This window comes from Acromyrmex echinatior, chromosome 10, assembly GCF_024713525.1.
Source record: "Acromyrmex echinatior isolate Ae372 chromosome 10, ASM2471352v2, whole genome shotgun sequence".
NCBI lineage: Eukaryota > Metazoa > Arthropoda > Insecta > Hymenoptera > Formicidae > Acromyrmex > Acromyrmex echinatior.
This window is the reverse complement of record NC_141861.1, coordinates 1905601-1918389: the sequence shown is the minus strand read 5'-3', so window position 1 is coordinate 1918389 and position 12789 is coordinate 1905601. Positions and strand designations below refer to the sequence as shown.

General features: G+C 29.3%; 1 protein-coding gene and 1 long non-coding RNA gene across 5 annotated transcripts in view; one reads left to right on the top strand and one right to left on the bottom strand.

Annotated features, from left to right (window-relative positions):
- LOC105152881 (tRNA dimethylallyltransferase) overlaps nt 1-12789 on the top strand; it is a 104874-nt gene that overhangs the window by 7128 nt on the left and 84957 nt on the right. The window lies entirely within an intron of this gene.
- LOC147908205 (uncharacterized) overlaps nt 1-12789 on the bottom strand; it is a 44529-nt gene that overhangs the window by 24239 nt on the left and 7501 nt on the right. The gene's annotated exons all lie outside the window — the stretch shown is intronic.

Sequence of the window (12789 nt, the reverse complement as noted above, 5' to 3'; positions counted from 1 at the left end):
TAGATTAAAAGTAACGCATTCTCACGGATATGCGCTGTTTAATCATAGAGTGTTCAAGGTGTGTATAGCGTGTGATATAACGCTGAAATTCGTTGATACTTTATTGCGGCACTGATCCACCGAAGGCAACGTACTTTGGTCCTTGAATTCAAAATAGTATTCTCCGGCAAACTCGGTTGCGTGCCACGCATGGAAACTTTCGTTTTAATCCATTCGACTAGAGTGCTGGCGATAGCAATAGAATTCGCCATTAGGATGTTACTTCCATTATTACGCAAATGAGAAAGATTATTACGAAAGGTAATTCACGCAGTTATTAATTAGAAATAATGATTTATCTTTATCTCGTGATCTTTCCATCTGTTTTGCGCTAATACAATAATTTATTTTATATATTAGGTGTTGGAATTAATTCGTAGCGTTTTACAAGTGATGGGAAGTACTTTCATTAATGTATTTTTTAATGCTCATGTGAAATAAATAACATTCTTTCATTAAAAACGCTACGAATTAATTCCAACACCTAATATATAATAATTATACGAAAATGCAATAGTAATGACATTGCTTATGCAAAACCAAAATTATATAATATTATATATTATCAAATTTGTGTGTTCATTGAAACTTCGATATGATAAACGAATCTATTATTTTGAACTTTTCGAAGCTGACGTTAAAATTTGTAACACAAATTTGTTAACTGGCGCTGAATCTGTGAGTCACATTTATGTTGCAGACTGAAAGACGCTAATTAATTTCAAGGATGTAACTTAATAAAATGGAATGAATACTGAATATATTTTAGTAACGATAATTCAAGTTATTTATAAATGAGGGAGTTCAAGACTCACCGACAGCTTTGGAAGGTTAAAAGGATATCGAATTGGAAACGAATTGCAAATTTCGGAAAAACGTGAGGCACCATTTTTTTTTTCGCGAGAAACATTCTTGATAGTGATTGTACTCACGGAAATGTAATCGCAAGAAAATGCACTTCGATGGCACGCGACGGTGTGCATTATGATGAACGAAAATCGTGGTAAAACTCGTGAGTTATCGCTGGTTATACAGCAGGTTCCAACCGGTTTTAAATCCACGGCGACGCGATGACGCGAGATTTACGAGGCTCTTTTGTCGACGTGGATGCCTCGGGACGATCGCGGCCGTTGTTTTATTACGGCGCTGAATTGCAAGTGCAAACCTTTATCAAGATGTCGAGTGAAATCTTGTAACAATTACTGAACGATTAATGAATGTATTTAGCTCTGTAGAACGCTCAATTGATGTAATTGCCAATCAACATTAATATCATTTGACATATAATATTAAAAGGATCGTAATCATCTTAGCTTTTTTTATTTATTATTACTCATGCAGGCTTTTAACTGTATTGATTTTAACTTTATTCGATAGTATCGAAAAATATGTTAATTTATTAGCGGCAGCTGTTCGAGATTGCACACTAAAGTTGATTATTGATAATTTTGTTTAGTAGTTATTCGATTTCATTCGAATCTTGTTTACTACACGGAAGATTTTGCTGAAAAATATTAAAAAATTTAACTAGATATCCTCATGCGGATTTGAAAATAATTTTGTTAGATTTAAAATAATTATGAAAAAAAGTCAAATAATGTTGCCAAAATTTTTTCTATTCTAGCAATCAATTTAAACGTCCTAAGATGGCGGTTCCAATTATAGGTCAAACTTGTTTAAGATGTTTAATTGTTTCCTAAATATATTAATAAAATTCTGCAAAATTTTTTTACCTTTAATTTTTTATAATTATTGTAAAGTAAAATCAACTTTTCAATCATTGTTAATATTTAAAAAAAAGCAGACTGTTTCCTTCTTCAATGTTTTATTTTTCAAAATTGTGATATTCTTATAATACACTCTATATATCTATAATAATTGAGACTTAATAATTAATACTTGAATTCAGTTAATAATCTTTTTAAATGTTTGATCGTCGAACCACCGTTTTACAATTAGCCGATCTACATTAGCGATAAAATTCAAGATAAAATTTTTATAATTTTATGTATTACGTATTCGAAGTATAAATGTATATCCTGATATATATTATATGTGAATTTTATTTTTTCAAGTGTTTTCTATGCTAAAGGTCACGTAAAATTGTAAATAGACTTCTATTCCAAATTTGCGAATTATAGATCGTCTAAAGTCGGCTTTAAATTTACATGAATTGATAAAATTACGTTAAATGATCTATAATTGGAATCATCATCTCACATAATTATTTTAGTAGTCTAACAAAATTATTTTCTGATCTGTATCTAGCAAATTTTTTAAATATTTCAGCAAAATCGTTCTTTCTGAGTAAGTACATCAAAATTAGGTTACTCGATCAAATGGATGTTCTCGGCAATTCTTCTTTCAAAAATGCTTTTTAATTCTTTTGCTGAAGCTGTGTCTCTTCATCTTAATAATTGTACATTATGCGAGATCCGTTCAAGCATGTAATCATTTGCTGTCGGCATACTCTTAGATGTTTCAAGATATCGGGAACAATTTAAAATTGCATTTATATAAATCGCTGGTAGCGTGAAAAATCATAAATTTTGAGTGAGAAGCGAGAAATCATAAGATTCAAATATCTAAGAATATCTTATTATTTATAAATTATGTCACAGCTGATTACGAATTATCTCTTGTATCAAAAAATTCCGTATATGTAAATTACTCCATATTTACATGACAATATGTCAGTTCGGTTTTTTCCATCTATAATCTCGAATATTTGTCGCGTCATATGTCTTTTTTACTTAAAAAGAAAATAGAGAGACTTTACTTTTAGTACATTAATATCAAAATGATTTAATCAGTCTCGGTTTTAATCATTAAAACTTTTTTGCAATTTTTTTTACTTTTATCGAGTACCGTTAATATTGAAAAATTTAAGCATTATTTTTTTACTTTGATTATATTTAACGAAAATATTGAGAAGCGTCATCCAACATTAATACTATTAATTGCACTATTATTAGATATATATGTATATATTAGGTGTTGGAATTAATTCGTAGCGTTTTTAATGAAAGAATGTTATTTATTTCACATGAGCATTAAAAAATACATTAATGAAAGTACTTCCCATCACTTGTAAAACGCTACGAATTAATTCCAACACCTAATATTTTTCTTGTAATACGATGTACATCACATCAATATGGCGTGGTAAGTTCAAAGCATGTACCACTGATGTGTCATCTCTTCTACGATTAGGAGTGCTGAGAACAATTTGTCATACTTCCGTGATTAAGTTGCTGCATTCGCTCGCGATGCATTATGTAATTCCTCTTGGAGTATACTGTGTCGTAATTGCATGATTATTCATGTGGAATGTCAGTACTGTTTGGCGCTAAGTGATACGACGTTATATCTCGAATAAAAATAACAAATCAGTTTAGTAGGTTATAAGAGAAATTTTCTTTACAATTATTATTAAGTATCACTTTAATATTGTATCAAATAACATAAAGTGTTAACTAATGTTATGTTTTAAAACATCTCCAAATAACGTAACAAATTAAATAATCATAACATTTTGATTGAATCCTATCACTTTTCATACCTTAATTTTCAATACTTTCTCGATAAAATTAAATCTTGAGTTGAAACGAAAATTTTTTAAATGAAATAAAAATTTGAATATTTAAGATCTTTTATAATTAGTTTCCAATAATTCAAAATTTAAAAATTAATATTGATATCATTGAAAAAAATTAATTAAAAATTTGTCAACACTATTTTTTTATTATTCCTATTATTTTTTTGTAGAACTGTAAATGTGTATTCAGAGATTGTCCGCAGAAAATATGTATAGTCACATGCATGTGCCATTATTTAATGAAATGATAACAAACGTGTCTAGCAGTAAAACAATATTTACGTAGTGTCAAGTTTATTTCAATCAGATTCTAATGAAATTTTCTCTCGTCGTGTACATGTGCGGACGAATGGGTTAATGTAAAATGACAGAAATACGCGTTGGTTTTGCAGATCATTGACCTCAAAACGTTCATATAGTTTTTGGATTTAAATCATGAATTCATGAATAATTCGTAAAACGAACTGAAATTGGGTCTTATCCGCAATAACGATAATGCAGCAACTCGTTTCAATACTCCAATTGTTCTGAAATATCTAAAAATTTAGTTATATAAATATGAAAATAATTTTGTCGTACTGTGAAAATAATGATATAGGATGCTCAAATATAATGAATATAATGAGCAATGCTGCAAAAAGTTTTTACAATAGTAATTAGTTTAGATAACCTACATTTATGTTGATGGTCTGACAAAATTATTCTCTGTAAATCTAAATAGATCTGTAAATCTAGCTAAAATTGTAGTAAAATTATTCTTTCCTCTTGTAAAACAATTTTGTGCAAATGTCTTTTTATAATTTACGATTTTTACGAAGCGATTTAATTGCATTATTTTACATTCGCAATTTGTGAAAATTATAGCGCCACATAAACATTAGCACGTCAAATTGCTATGAGAAATCTGATCTTATCATTTAATTAATGTTAGAAAAAAATTTTCCTCTCTTAGAACTCTTATTAAGTAATCAGACTCGACAAGATCTCAAAAGATAACGAAATATGATAAGACTGGCAAAGAAGCAAATTTATCCGATTTGTTCATTTCTTTTATATGTTGATACACACGTCTTGATATTATTAGCATCTCTAATTAATTCTGATATTTTTCTGAAAATATATTTTCATTTTCGATAATTAGGATAAGAAGCAAATGTTGCTATAATTTTGTTTAAGCGATTGTACTTGTCGGACTGTATTTTTCAAATCGTGCAATTCCTATAAATGTTCGACATAAACAAAGCTCGTATTGTAAAAATGTTTCCAAGTAGAAATGCTGTAACAGAATATGACAGCATTTACGATGCTTGCCGTTAGTAGAATAAGATACTAAAGCAGAAATCAGACTCGACTTATTATCTTGAATCACGATGTGATAATTTCCTTGATCTGCTAGGAAATCCTCGTCGTTGATTACTCGTGAATGAGATTCAGAATAGCTAATGATAAACGGTAGCACGTACCCAACAATCCTCTCTCTTGCGGAGCACTTGCGTAATTTGTCAAGGTTAAACTTCTCCAAGGCAGAAGCCTTTTGAATGCTTTGACAAATTAATAGATTTTTTAGAGAAATTTTTTTCCTTTTTCTCAGACGATTTACTTTTACGATTTTTTTTGTAAAAGTATAACAAGATGTCAATGTTCAAAGTCGTGCGGAAGATAAATTAAATAAAAATTAGTAACTTTTGACATAAGAATTCAAAGATAATTATTGATTGCTAATAATTAAAGGAATCAATAAAGAATAAATTATTAGTGAATTAATTGAGAAAAAGTAGAGAACAAGTTTAATTTAAATTTAAAATTATTAATTTAAAATTTGATGTCATATCTATTAAAATTTAATTAACATTGAGATGTTTGTATACGTATATACACTACCATTCAGAAGTTTTAGCGTGCCTTATGTTTTGCTAATAATTCTATTTTTTTATGTAAAGTATGAAATTATGATATGATATTCTCTCTTATTTTTGATTACAGAAGAGTCACGAATTGTTGAAAAATAATTATAACAGAATTTAAACAGAAATCAAAAGTAAATTTTTTAAATACACAAGTATATAGTGATTGAAAGAAATATCGAATTTAAATTTTTGCACTAAACACCGATAAACATTTAGATACATGACGACTAATAGTAATAAAAGAATGATATGGAAAATCAATATTCTCGTAGAAATTAATTGCCAAATTAAACACAAGTGTTTGATTAAGATGTTTGAAGAACTTATCTACAGAATGATAAAAGTGTGACTTTTATCAATCAAAATCAAAGAGATTATGCTTGAAGAAGTAAAAAATCTAAGAAAAAATAAGTTCTTTTTTTAATTTTAGAGAAAAATATATAATAAATTAAAAATTAATGCATGCAAAATGTGTTCACATTTTTTTTTATATTGCGAAATTTCTATAAAAAATGGAAAGTCGAAACTTTTGAATGGTAGTGTATAATTTTATAACATAAAGTACCTATACATGCATATATATCATGTTTATTTAATCAATGGAGAAGACATGAATATCTCAAAACATTATTAATCTTACATTTACACATATATAGAAAAATGATAATCATGTAACTTTCACCAGCGATAAAATTACGATGTTTTTTTTAGATTAATTGACCATTAATTAAATTGAATTGGAAAATATCACAGTTATATTTACTTCCTCACACAGGAACGGGTTTCTGAAAAAGTATTTTGTTTCTTAAAGATGATACGAGAGAGGGGATTCATATTTTGTCTATTGAGCGTAACTTTTCCGATAACAAGAATCGCCGTATTACCGGTTCTATCGGAAAAAAGTCAAAGAATTTGCCCCATGAATAATCCCATCGATAAATTGTTATACAACATAAAACTTAATTAATCCGATCAATTTTCGCCACACGCATTTCTAGATCGAAAAAACGAAGGAGTAATTAGTATTCTTTTATCAATTTCTTTTTATCAATCCACATATACGTAGCAATCAATTTTCTTTTCACTAATTAACGTGCCACGAGCGACACGATTGATTATTATATCCTTAAATATAGAAAAGAGAAGGGGGGGGAGGGAGGGGTGAGAAATAGAGAATTATTATAAAGAGCATATCCAGTTTGGTAAGGGAATTAAATGCTCTGTTATTTTTATTTTTCCCTTATTATTAGGTGTTGGAATTAATTCGTAGCGTTTTTAATGAAAGAATGTTATTTATTTCACATGAGCATTAAAAAATACATTAATGAAAGTACTTCCCATCACTTGTAAAACGCTACGAATTAATTCCAACACCTAATATTTCATTGAGAAGTGATACTGCTGTTTGCCATTGCGATAATTAACAGATATTAATTATACTATAATTTGATAATGATAACACTGGTATGATATGATTGGATAATAATACAACAACGTTTCGATAACATTGGTAAAACCTATGTGTGTTCTCTGTTGATTCTGTTTTTCTATTATTCAAAATGTCGCAGCACATCAGTTTTGTATAATATAATCAGAAAAATTTTGAAAACCTAAATGATTTCTTTCTGTAGATTTTATATAAATACATAAATAAATAAATTTTATTATTTCTTCATGAAATCACAAAGTAGGTCGCTTGTAAAACTTTGAAGAAAGTTAATTATAACTTAGATTTTAATTGTCACAAATTGGAAGTCAAAATAAAAATTGGATTCATGGATTGTTGTTTAGATATGCCACAGAATTTTTATCAATATTTTTGTGTTCAATGAGTAAAAATGATTAAGAACTATCTTATTTGATTTATGTTGTAAGAAAATTTTTTTTTATTGATTAGTATAATAATTAAAAACTGTCGATCAAGGTGAAATGAAAAGCGTATTGGTTTGATTAATTCTTTTTTAGATACAATTTAGCAATATTTAGAAAAGAATTGACCGATTAAGTCTTTCCTAATTAATTTGTTCCTAAATTGCTAAATTGTATCTGAAAAGAAAATTCTCCAATTTTTGTAAGGTTTAGTTATTAACGTTTACTATTTCTGCTTACATATATGAGATTTAAATTTGAATATTTCATAAAATGAACGAGATTGTACAAACATGCGACAAAATATAGCGCATTTAAGAGACATAAAAATCATTATTCTACGTATTACGAGTAATTACGAGTGCCAACTGACCAGTTAAGTAGTTGTGCGAATAAAGGCAGAAAAGAACAAGCTCAGGCACTGCGTTCTTGTGGATGCACAGTACATGTACACGAGTGAGTCCATTAGCATCGTGGGTTCCTACTAATTATCATAAATACCAAGTATAGACGTGAATACACGAGCTTGGTAGCGACTGGGAATTTGCGCGAATCCAACACGTCGGGGCATTAATGCGATCAGTTTCGCGGTTTCTTGGATGACGTGTACACTCATGCGATAGTGTCGTCTATTCACGTGTCGCCTCATAATTCTAAGTCTATTAAGCTTGCTTTTGCGTGAAATTGTGGTACAGCAATGACACTTCGAGCCGATCTGGAGTGTTCTGTCTTCTTAATCCATCTCGCTCATGAAAGTGACACTCTTAAATACAGTTTACCGCTATTTATTGCACACCCGTGGCTACAACACGTCCTGCATACTCTGGATAGAGATAAGTAAGAGACTCAAGGGAAGTGGCATGCTTTTAAGTCGCGTCAACTAAGACCGACAGTTTATTGCTATTGTACGATCTTTCATTGAATTGCTTTCAGAATTATCTGTCAATCGCCACGTAATAGTTTCACTGAAAGTATCTACTTATCGCAGATTGGTGCAAGACTTAATTTTACGAAGTATGAAAAATAAAAATTTTGTTCTTAGTTATAGTATACAGAAAGAACGATTTTGCTGAAATATTTAAAAATTTCATTCAATATAGATCTGAAAATAATTTTATTTTAATCAAGCATGTTGAGCAATGCTAAAAAAATTTCGACATTTTAGCTTGAGCAATTTTTTTTTACAAAATTATTTTGATAGTTTAACAAAATTATTTTCAAATCCGTGTTTAACTTTAGATTATTTCAGGAAAATTATTCTTTTCGTATATCTGATTTTATGTCCTATTTTTCCTTAAATTTCTAAACTTTTTCTTAACCCTCTACTGTCTATATAGGGGAGATTGGAGACAGTTCTAACAATTTTTAGAAATATATTGTATATATTTATTTATGACATATATGTTTATCTTTTAATGCACATAACTTTCTGGTACTATTTGTAAAAAGGTGTAATTTTAGGCTGTTTATGAGTAAAATATCAAAATTCGAATTAGTATACCTTGTTCCAATTTGAGGCAAAATGAAACAGAGCTAGGGAAAATTGTAACATTCTAAAAACAAATTATCTGTTTTAAAACAGAAATTCAATGTTTTAAAAACAAATTATCTGTTCTAAAACAGAAATTATTTTCTTATATTACTTTTGTTTTTAAATCAGTAAATTTACTATTAAAAAGCGGTGAATTTGTGTTTTAGAGCAAAGAATTTGTTTCAAAGCAGTGAATTTGTGTTTTAACAGTAAATTTATGTTTCAGAATAAATAATTTGTTTTTAAAGCAGTGAATTTGCGTTTGTAAAGCAGTGAATAATATCTATTACAATAAGAAATACTTACAACGCATTCGCGGCCATGGGGCATGAAAATGTGATCTCAGCGTGTATTTGCAGTGTATTTTTAAAAATACACTGAATTTACACAAAATTTGAGGTGAGCGGGCTCTTCTTAACATTTACCGTTAATTGTAATAGTGTTACAATGTACCCTGGCGATGTGGTACTTTTAACCTCAAACTGATGTTGTAAAAATTTATATAAATATATTTGAAACTACTTAAAAATATCAAAAAAAGACATGCACATAGCTTGAGAAAACGTATTTTATTTAGAATTAATAAAATGAAAACATGATAAAAAATATCTTATTTGAAAGTTTAGAGCAAAAAAGTATAACATCGTAAATTTACACTTACATGGCTTATCTATGCCCTATACATAATTTCGCTCATATAACTTCTTTTACATGCAGTGCACACGCGATTGATGTCATGAGACAAACGCAGGCTTCGATACCAACTATTTTTGTTCTCCATATAATCTCTTATCATTTAAAAGATATAGGTATATTGTTACAACTAACTCCGTTACAACTCCCCAGTCTCCCCTACATATATATATATATATATATAAAATATTAAATCTTTAAAATTTTTTATGAAATATTAATTTTCCATTTAAATATTAAACTTAAAAAGAATCTTCTTAAAAGATACATTCCAGATTTAAGAAGATTTTTTTTAAGTTTAATATTTAAATGGAAAATTAATATTTTATAGAAAATTTAATATTTTATAAAAAGATACATACATTTTATAAGAAGATACAGCTGAAGCGTTTTGCTCCAGCTGTATCTTCTTGTATCTTTTAAGATATTTCAGCTGAAAAATTATGTAAAGAGTAAAGAGCGGTCATGACGAAAGAAACACATCCCGAAGAAACACATTCCGAAAATTACTTATCTCCCCATTATCTCTATCGTTGAGAGTTAAAAAAATGTGGCCTAATAAATGTTTAAAGACAGGGAGGGCGGAAAGACCGGAGGTAGATCGGCATCTTTCGCCTACGCGGTCGATGATTTGCGCGTGATCGCGAACAACGTGGAGGGAAAGAGGGAGGACCGGTTTCTGAACTTGATAAGAGGATGACGTGAGAAACTCTTGAGTCGAGAACACATGGGGGACGCTATTTTGTGACGGCGGTCGAACGAAGACGGACGATCCGATCGAGAGATGAGAGCGCGGCAAGGAGAGACAGAGAGAGTGAAAGAGAGGCGGAAGAAGAGAAAAAAAGGAGAGGGTCCATCTCTTCGGGAGAGAGCGGAGACGAGATCGTTTGTATGCGCCATTTCGCTCCACCGGACCAGTTTTCGTACAGGTACCCCAAAGCGATACGGTCCTCGCGGAATACTTCAAGGTCCGGTATCTGCTTCCTACAAGTTCGAGCTCATTCTCGTTGTCGTACCTCCAGATTAATCTACTTGAATGATACTTATCCTTATGACCGTCAAATTGCATACTTTCATACTTCGGAACCCAACGGTTATTCCATAACCCAATGCGAATCGTATATCTGATATCGCTATGGCTGAATAATTAAATATAATTATATTTGTTTTATTTTTTCTTTGATGTAGTTTGCTTTAATAAGAACATTTTTATAATAATACCGTTAAAGTATTCATAAAAGTTTTTTTTAACTTATGTTCAATATTTTCTTAGCAAAAGTTTATTAGTAAATTAATATTTTTTTTGTTTTTAATGTTTAATATCTTCTTGAATTAATTATTTATAGTTAATTGTTATTTTACTAAAACATTTTACTTTGGCGAATTAAAAATAAAATTCTGTTATATCAATTTGTGATATTAATTTAAAATATATGTATATAAGCTTTTAAATTGTTTATGTTTAAACATTATTTTTCCATTATTATGTTAGGGAAGAATTGAGCTCAAATTAATTGAAGAATTTATTTAAAAAAGATTAATTGTTTATTACTGTATTTTGCGTATACCTCATCAAAATATTTATTGTATTTTGAGAAAAATATTATTTTTATATATTATATATATGCATATATATATATATATATATATATATATATATATATATATTTACACATATATAATATTTTTTAAATAATAAGAAAGAAATTATTTTTACGAGATTTTCGAATTGTGCAGATTATCCGTGCATCTTATCTTATTTTACAATTCTTGAGCAATTATTGTAAGTTTGAATTTGATTTATTTACGTTTTTATATAGTTCCGTCTTTCTCTATCGAGTTTCAACCAAAGATTATATACTATTCACGATAAATTTCTGCGTAACATGAATAATTGCACGGGCGTACGCTGCGTTTACTAATCGTTGGCATTACTTAATTTCTCTTAGGCTCCATTGCACCAACTTACTTTGATTTCAAGTGAGACTTAAAACTCATTCTGCCTCTGTCTCTTTTTGACTTTAAAACGAGACAGATAGAGTTTTAAGTCTCGCTTAAAGTCAAAGTGACATTGATGCAACTGGGCTTAGAGTCATAGGTGTTCATATAGTCGCGGACTTACGATTCATTATTGTTGGCATTCGCTCAACTTTGATTTTTATTGAGTTCGACTCAAAGTCAGCGGCCCAATAGGCAGTAACTGTCATGAAAACTGAGCCGACAAAGAGAGATTCCGCATCTCCGAGAATTTTTTACGACACGACTCGAACGAACCCGGGGACTCTTAAGTGCACGCGGTCATTTGCATATGAACGCTGCTTAAGATTCCCTGGGTACACTCTAGAAGGAAGAAGAAGAACCCGTTCTCCTTCTTTCTTTCGTGCTTCACGCGAGACATTTTCGAATAATTATAGATAATCGTGCGAATAAATCATTTATGGCCTATATATTTCTCGAATTTTATTCAAATCATACTTTATTTAAATCATTCACCTTATGACATTTGTAGCTTAATCAATGATTTTGTGCCAATTTGATTTTAATGTATGAAAAAAATTAATGCTCTTTTAATATCAATTTTTTGTTACTATATAATCAATATTCTTTGACGTTAATGTTATATGCTTTAAATGTTAACATCTCACTCGCGCATATTTATATATTATAATAATTGCAAATTATAATACGCAGATTATTACACTTCTTATCCGTATTTTAAAAACCTTAGATATCAAAGTTTTTTTTATGTCTACATGTTTCACTTTTATGTCTGTTAAATATCAAGATAAGGGATTGGGAAAAATTCCTTAAGGGCCTGTTGTTCTATCTTTCGGTAAATTTTACAGTTAGATAAGTAGCAATTAAGATTACTCAATCACATTATCAGACTTATCTAACGCGTAAAATTTATCGAAAGGTGAAATAACCGGTCTTAAATTAAACAATATTTTGTTTTTTGTTTTTTGACTTTTAATATGTGTCAAAATGTAAATTCTTGTTTTCTTAGTTTGTCGATTTCCTACAAGCTCCCGAGATTTAGCAATTTAAATTTGGAAGATTTAAATTTGGATTTATACTCTGTGTACTTCAGACGATATATCGAATTGCCGTAGATTTTCATTATTAAAAACAGATATCTTCCAATATCTTTA